General features: G+C 28.9%; 1 long non-coding RNA gene across 1 annotated transcript; it reads right to left on the bottom strand.

Annotated features, from left to right (window-relative positions):
* Positions 1-1,288: 1,288 nt before the first annotated feature.
* On the bottom strand, positions 1,289-8,845 carry LOC104648727 (uncharacterized). Its single transcript, XR_742686.4, has 3 exons — positions 8,056-8,845; positions 6,034-6,099; positions 1,289-1,870 (listed from the first exon to the last, which is right to left on the bottom strand). It is a non-coding gene; the product is annotated as an uncharacterized lncRNA (long non-coding RNA).
* Positions 8,846-9,113: the final 268 nt, after the last annotated feature.

The following is a 9,113-nucleotide window of genomic DNA, read 5'->3' on the forward strand; positions in this document are numbered from 1 at the left end:
GAACGTGACGGAATTAACGGGACGACATTTTTTGGAATTACGAAAATATAATTATTATTTTTTATTTTTTAAGTATAAATTATAGTTTTTAAATTTATACTATAATTTTTACTTAAGTTTATTTTAAAGATATTTTATTAATTTTTTTGTTGTTGTTAAGTTTGCAAGTAAAGTCTAATAAAGTTTTCAAAATTTAAATCTTTTGAAGTTTATACTTTATAAGTTATACCTTATATTCATTAATATTTATTTTATAAGTTATATTTATAACTTGTATCTTGTAAATATTAAATAAATAAAATTGTAATTTTAAAAAAATTAAATTAAATATAAATTATATAAAGTATAAATTATAAAAAAATTAATATATATTAAATAAATCGGACCGAAACCGTACCGGGTCCAAACGGAACCGGAATGAACCGGGATAAACCGGTACCGATACATCGGTACGAAATCACAGTTTCATTCCGTTCCGTGTACCGGTTCACACTATCCCGTCCCGTCCCGTAGGCAACCGAAACAGGACGAACCGAAACGGTACCGGTACGTCCCGTTCCATTGACCAGCCTTACTTACCATAGACCGTTGTCAAACAAAAGTGTTACACTCATTCGAACCGTAGGCTCATTTAAAACTCCAAGATATTGCCCAGTAACACAATATTAGGTTACACCACATTATCACTTGAATGAATATCAAATAATATTATAGCACACATCATATTATCACACTCCCTATCATACAAGAGAAGTCTTTTCCATGGTTTTCAACTAATACTTACGATTCCAAAATTAAAATTTCTCCACAATCCTAATTAATTATTTTTTCCTTGCCACCTTTACCAATGATAAGTCCATTCCAATTCTTTTTAGAAATAAAATTAACTATTGTGATTCAATTTCTTAGGTTTCAAATAATAATAAGGGAATGACTGCGGCTTTTACCAGGAATCATAAAATCAATATCTTTTGATAAAGGTTTTCTTTAAATTATCTCATGTTGAACCACAAGGTTATAAATATGATCATGACCTCTCGACCTCTAATCGCCTACAACAGATATTATCCTAACTACATTATTGAGTGGGGATAAAGTGATAAAAGTTGAGCATTAAGATATCTTCCTGTATGATGATTCAAACAAGGTTTTTAGGTATATCTCTATCTTAGAAACGAATTAACCCTAGTCATTTAGAGTCAACCGAACTTCTTATATTCCATGTTTTATTCTCTTATTCCTCTCTCGTGTTCAATTTGGACAATAAATTTATTTCTATGGTGGCCAATCATGAAATACAAAGAGAAAAAATATAAGAACGAATCATAGATAACTCATAGCAAAACCATTAACAAATTCAACAAATTCCATTCATCTGTAGCCACAACCCTTGAACTAGGGTAGTTAGCTACTCATAATCATCAAATCAATCTTCCAAATGTATGTGAATCATTCGAAAAGTTTAAAGATAAAAGATGAAAGGACTGAATATAACCCTAAAAACTTACAAAGTTGTGATCCTGTTTTTCCCCTTCGAAAATAAGAAAAAGAATAATTAATAAAACTAAAATACAACCCTATTTATACTAAAGTCGATTCGACCAATTTTGGGCTTCAGGCGCGCGACGCATAAGCATTTGATTCTTTGGATCCAAAGAGGAAGCTTTTTGCGCGACGCGGAGGTAACGCGAGGTCTTCTGCTTCGAAATTAATTTGAGGATTACAGTTGCTCTTCTTGCCTCGCGACGCGGAGGTAGCACGTAAATGCCTTTGAGGCATTTCTTCAACTTCATTTTGCTCCATTCCCTCCTTAGGTTTCTATGTTGCTTCCTTTTCTCCTTTTAGTGCACATTTCTTTCACATCGCCTACCTACACAACCAATCACGTTGGTTAGTTTAGAAACACAGAATTAACTCAATACGACTCTTAAACCTAAACTTAACGACTCCAAACAAAGTATAATTATGAGCAAAATTAGCAATATAGGTACACAAATATGCCCAAGATCATGTATCATTTTATTTAAAGAGATATTCTCCATTTACATATTGTGGTATATACAAACAATTCTCTTTCAAGGATACAACAAAATCCTTTGTTTATACATGCATGTTTTTCTTAGGCTACTTCTAGAGAGTTTTTATATTTATTGAACTTAAGATATGACTCTTCATAAGAATCATGTTCTTTCATAAAGACATGATTTTTCATAAGAGTGATATTCTTTCATGGACATATGATTTCTCATAAAACTCGTATTCTTTCATAAACATATGATTTTTCATAAAAGTCATCCGCTTTCATAAACAAATAACTTTTCATAATAGACATGTTCTTTCACAAACAAATGTGTTTACCCAATTTAAGACCTCTATATATTACAACATATCCAACAATCCCCACTTTCATAATATCATATATGCATATAGGTGAAATTAGATGTTATGTCCATATTGTTTTAGACGTTTACTAATTTCATTAAAAATCAATTTGACCTATGTGTAACAATCAATGCTCCTGTTATTTCACATATTTAAGAACTCCTCAACTTTTCATATAACAAACAGTATACAATATACTTGAATCAAAGCTCTATAAAGAGAAGACTCATGCTTTAACAATACAAAATAACTTGTTATTACCCGTTGAATTTGTACTGTTAGAATGTATACTAACTTAAAGTTGGGTTCCCATCACTAGTGTTTGGGTTTAGGGATTTTAGTCTTATTTATTCGAACATTTATTATACTGTATCTTTTGAAACTAAAATTTACAAGATTAATATGAATCCTAAACAAATCTTTCACATAGGCATATCACAAAATTTCAAAATTATATCTCTAATTATTTTATTTCATTTCAAGCATTTATATGCTAGATATATTCTTATTCCACAATTGAAATTAAAACTTATGGATACATGTTACAAATCCAACTTATATGAATTTTATCATTATCATTACAAGATTCACTATTTATAAATCACCAATTCATCTATGTATGAATGGTCACGTCTATACTAAAATTATCTTACAATAAATACTTTTTTTTTTTCATTAAAGCTACAACATTTCAAGCGGCATTATTTCACAAAATTATATAGTATTTTCTTTTAAGAAGGATTTTAGCATAATCATCACATTAGCAGTTTAAACAACTAATCATCGTAAAATTGTCAATTTATAAACACAAACTAACATGTAAAGTACATCAAAGATATATCTTGTGAGTGTTAAAAAAATAATTTATATCTTAAACTTCTTCAAATATTATCATATGTCAATCACCCCACACTTAAAATGTTTCAAATGTCCTTTTCATAAATTGTGATTTGTGTGGACATCTAATTAACATTAGTAAATCATCATATTGTCAAATTTATAGTGTCCCACTACTATAACGCATAAACATTTATCTAACATCAATAGGTTATTTTGTTGTCAAATTTATCGTGTTTCACTACTATAATTAATTAGCATTTAATTAAAAAACAAAGTCTTTAAGATTTAAAGAACGCAAAATGATCTAACAAAAATTATCATTTCTCTTCATTTCAATTATTTTAGTAACTTCAAGTATAAATATTATCTATCAAAATAAACGAAATTATATATCTATCTCATAACTTAAAAGTAAAATCTACGTGATCTTTATGCAACACAGTAATATCATAATAATTTTCTTTTTCCCAATAATGAGTTTATAATAAGCATATCAGATATGTCATTTCCAAACTTATTTAAATGCATTTCAAGATCATATCAAATAAATTATTTATCATAACATTTATAAAAAATCATTTCTCAAAAATTTCGAACAATAAGATTATTGGTCCTTAATATAGAGAAGCAAAATCCTTTCTATGTCATTATTATAAGGGGTAAAAAGTCAATATTATCTCTCAACTTTGTTTTATCGGTTATTTTTATTCTTGCCATTAAAAGCAAGTTATTTTTATTTCTACCATCAATAAACTTAAAAAATATACCCCTTTTTGAACGGAAACTCCCCAAATTAAATTGAAATTACCCGATTTTAATTAAAATTATCCAATTTCTTTTTCAATCCGAATCAAAATCCAACCTACTAAACTAAACAAAATCCATAACAAATTAATCTATCTCGATCTTCTTCATCTCAGTGTTTTTGGCTAAAAACACTAACAATCTTTATCATAGCTAACACATGACTTTTACATTGTCTAACAAAATCAATCAAAACTAAACTTTTAGACAGCAACGACAGTTTTCATTTTTTCCCATTTATCACGGTTACCTTTTTAAAATTGTTAAAAAAACAAATACGAAATACAATTGAAAAAGAAGATGATTTTGAGGTGTGCAGTCACTTTTTTATAGAGATATTGCGTATTTATATATCAGAGTAAATACAAACAATTTTCTTTTAGGATACAACAAAGTCATACAGATTTTTTTAGACTATTTTAAGAGAGTTTTTATATTTATAGAACTTAAGAGATGACTCTTCATAAAAGTTAAATTCTTTCACGAAGACATGATAACTTTTCATAAAAATCGTATTCTTTCATAAACATATAAAAAAAGTCGTGTTCTTTCACAAAAAAATAATTTTTCATAACAATATATTTTTTTACGAACAAGTGTGTATATTCAATTTAAGAGATTTATATATTACAAAACATCTAACACTTAGTAAGGAATTAAAATACATTTTTTAAAGATAATTACTTTAGTAAAATAAATTTCTTAAAAAAAATTGTATTCATTAATCAAATTACGTAAAATAAAATTTCAGTTTTATTATCTTTTTTCTCTTTCATCTATCCAATACAACACCCCCCACCCCCCGTCTCAACTACCATCCCTGGACTATTCTACCCTGCTACTCTATCTCATAACCTTAATGTTTTTTAGAATTACATACTAATATTATTTTTAAAATAATATTTCCTTTACTAAAAAACATTTTTTTTTTCACATGAAACACACTCATGGTGGTGGATCTTAGTTCTTATACTATAGGACAAAGAATAAACTGATTTTATTTTTTCCCCAAAAGCATTTTGGGAAGTGTGAAAGTCATATTTTAGGGAACCCTTTTTGAAATATAACAAAAGTTGCAGGAGCAAAAACCACGCCTCTACAACTAAATTGAACTTTACAACAACCAATTTGAACAAATGTCAATATTCAATACTACTTTTATTTTTTCTTTCTTAAAGCCAGAATAAATATCCACGTATATTTGATAATAAATTACTTAATAATATGAAGAAAAAAAAGGTGCTTACTATAATTGTATATTAATATAGAATAATATTATGGTTCTTGTTATTTTTTGTATTAAAGCGGAGAAGTGGAAAAAAATATAAATACTCGATCAAAAATCTAAACGATGTGAAATTAATTAATCCTATGGCAAATTCATGGAGAAATCTCTGAAAAAATTGGCTCCTGAGAAGTTCTAACATAGAAATAGTTCAAATTTTCTAGTAACTCATGAAATACAAAATTCAGTCAAATGCTAGTATATCTACTAATTACCCTAATTGAAAAAAATAAATAACACTAATTTAGGGTCAAATATTATTTTAATATTAAGAGTTCCTTGAATTAGTGTCATATTTCTTTAGATCTACTCAAGGGGTGCTCTTTGCAAGTAGCTTGTTTCATTTCCAAATAGAGTCTATAAGATCAATCTGTCACGACCCGAGCCTATACCCTAGACGTGGTCGACATTCAAGAGTCATTGTTGGTCCTCAAGCGAATTCTCATCCTGACCAACTACAAGTAGAAGACTAACTCAAACATATAAAAGCTTTCATACTGAAAGAAGAGTTTAAAACAGTTTACTGAATTTCAAAACTTCGCTCAATAAACTGAGTATGAAACATACGTTTTAAATAAAACATATGAAACTCTCTAACAATGTTTATCTATGAAGCTTTTACTATACAAAGATAAGTGTCGTGACAAGACCCACTATTCCTCAAGGAAGCTACTACTAACAACTTAAAAAACTGAAATCCTCTAGAAGCAAAGAGGTCTTACTCAAAAGTTGACGATCATATGAAGTGATCTCAATGGACTGTTGTTGAGAATCCTAAGAACTTGAATCTGCATCATCAAAAGATTCATATCGAATGACACCAGTACATTGAATGTACGAGTATTTAATATAGATATATAACAAATAACTTCATAAATGACTATAATAGATATAAATATATAATCAACTAATTGTAAAGAAATAAAGAAGCGAAATCTTTTAAACTTTAAAAAATACTTAATTATCTTTGAACTCAACATATTAAGTTATATAATAAAAATACACTTTTAATTTATTTGGGAGATTCTCTAACTGACGACTATCACTATTAGATAAATGATGATACATCTCTCCCATTTGTAAAAACTGACTTATACCGTGTCGGGGTATAACACCTCTCAATTAAGTGGATCAACTAAGCAATAAGGATTCATCTAAAAATTATGATCTTTTTTCCATGTGGACATATATTTACATGCTTCAAAAAAAAAATCATAAACAAAAAGTGTATATCTTACTAATTTGCCTTTTAATATTTTTTCGTTGACTTTTTACTTATCACGTTTGGACTTGACATATCCATTATTATGATAGAACATAACTCTTATGAAAAGTCATCTCTTAAATTCTATAAATATTAAGACTCTTTAAGTTCTCTAAGAAAAATATGCATGTATAAATAAAAGATTTTGTTTTTGTTTGTATTTTTTCAATATGTATACGGGCAATATCTCTTTGAAGAAGGTGATTTACACCCCTCAAAATCATCTTCTTCGTCAATTATATTTCCTATTATTTTTTCTAACACGTGTAAAGTCTTGGAAACTAATTAGAAAATAAATAATTAGTGCGAAGGATAAACTGCTACTGAAATTTAAACCCTTTATTTTATGGAAGATCGAACACTTTATGAAAACTATAATAATTCATATTCGAATCAAATGCATTCAATTTAATAAATATTATTCAAATTAATTGAATTATAATTATCTTTATGTAGCATAAGGCCCGTGCTTGCACGGGCTTATCATCCTCTAGTGTATATAGGTATATAATCATACTCAAATGCATAAAACATACTCTTTCTACGGGCCTATCATCCTCTAGTGTATATAGGTATATAATCATACTCAAATGCATAAAACATACTCTTTCTCTAAGTTGAGATAATTGCTCAATCTATCCTCTTAAAAGAGGTAAACGCTCTGAAATATCTCTGAACTCATAAATTCGTTTAGAAATCAAAGTTTTTCTTTTCTCAAAATAATACTATCTCTTTTCATGTATAAATGAAACATTTCGAAAATACTTAGTTCTATTACACTCTTTCTCAAACTCCTCTTTACTTCCTAAAAAACACAGTTCAAAACGCTATATTGTTGGCTTTAAAAGTTATCAAAATTTATAACTAAAAATAGGGTTCATGTTTAAATATAGACATGAACAAATCAACTCAAGAAACTCAAGAATCTTAATAACAATATTGAAAATTCAAAACAGAACTCAAGAACTCAGAATTCAATGATGCTACACTTCTCCAAAATACTCAATTCATAGGGTTCATGTTGAAACATAGACGTTGAAATATTGACACAAACGAATCAACTCAAGAATCTCAATGCATAACGTTTAGCAACTCAACCATTATGAATAGAATTTCAAAGAGAATTAGAAACTCAAGAACTCAAATCAACTCATTCAAGAATACTCAAATCTAGGGATAAAACCCTAGAGTACTCTTTTAGTGATTTGAAAGTAGATGTATGTCATGAGGACGAACTAGTCCAACACTATTATAGCCTTACATACTTGGAAGAACAAGATTCTTGAAGAATCTTGAAGAAAAACTTGATTAGAAGTCTTGAAACCCTAATTTGAAGGAGAACAATCAAGAGATCCTTTCTTGAGATTCTTGAATTAGTTTTTTGACACTCTATCGCAAAAAAATAGGATTCTCATTGACGATTCATAATTGTATGAAGAAACTTGAGTTGGAAAGAATGAAATTCTTGGAGAAGACTTACCTTGAAAAAGAATCTTGAATGAAATCATTTACTTTGATTTTCCTTAGAGTTGGAGAGAGAAGAGAATGGGGATTAAGAGATGAAAATTTGAGTGGTTTAGGCTATTAATTAGTCAAGAAATTTGTTTAGGATTTTCTTAAAGATAAAAGGATAAAAACGATTTCTTTTAATATTTTTTCGTCGGTTAATTCATCACTGCACCATATCAGATTAGTAAAATAATCATAAGTCTGTACATTAATGCAAGCTTCCTTTCTGAATGAAGGTAGACAATAGGTAGAAGGTGACAACCCTAATTGACATCAATGCTTAAAATGTTTAATCTTTATTGCCTAAGGGTTCAATGAAGCTGTCAAATAAATGATGATTGAACGGAAGAAAAATCACTATTAGGGATATGATTTGGAGGGGTGACCTTCACACCACCAAGTGACCAAATATGTGGTCCTATTTGTACATACCCAAAAAAGGATAATGTGATTAACTTGCTTGAACGAATCTGTTTAATTGCTATGAACAAGATGAATCTCTTACTTGTGTCGTACCTACATTAATGAAAAAGAATTTTATAAGATTTTCGAATAAGAAAGATCGACCATGATGTGTCAACATCTTCATACTAAAATACATTTGGAAATTATACCTTAGTGGTTGAATGTGCACCCAAACAATTGATATTTTCCTAATTTTACCAAGAGATTTGTCATCAAAATCTGAACGCGCTCGGAGAAGAAAAGATAAAACACTTTAGCCTAACGGGAATGAGCAACGACAAAATGAGAAGATGAGGTTCTTTGAACACCTATTTAGGCGAGTCAATTTTCGAAATGAAAGTGAAAGAGTTAAGTAAAAAATGTGTGTGATCTAGGCCCTTATGTGGTCCATGCTGAATTAATTGTATCCTGGACCAAAAGAAGTGATCTATTCAAATTTGACAAAGGACTCCCCCCCCCCCCCCAATATGCTGCACCTCTAGCAATGAGCGGGAGGTATTAACTTCTTATCATGGTATCAGATTCAAAATTACCCCAATTGTTAGTTATTTGATGTTGAACACC

The sequence above is a fragment of the Solanum lycopersicum genome, chromosome 1 (genome assembly GCF_036512215.1).
Source record: "Solanum lycopersicum chromosome 1, SLM_r2.1".
NCBI lineage: Eukaryota > Viridiplantae > Streptophyta > Magnoliopsida > Solanales > Solanaceae > Solanum > Solanum lycopersicum.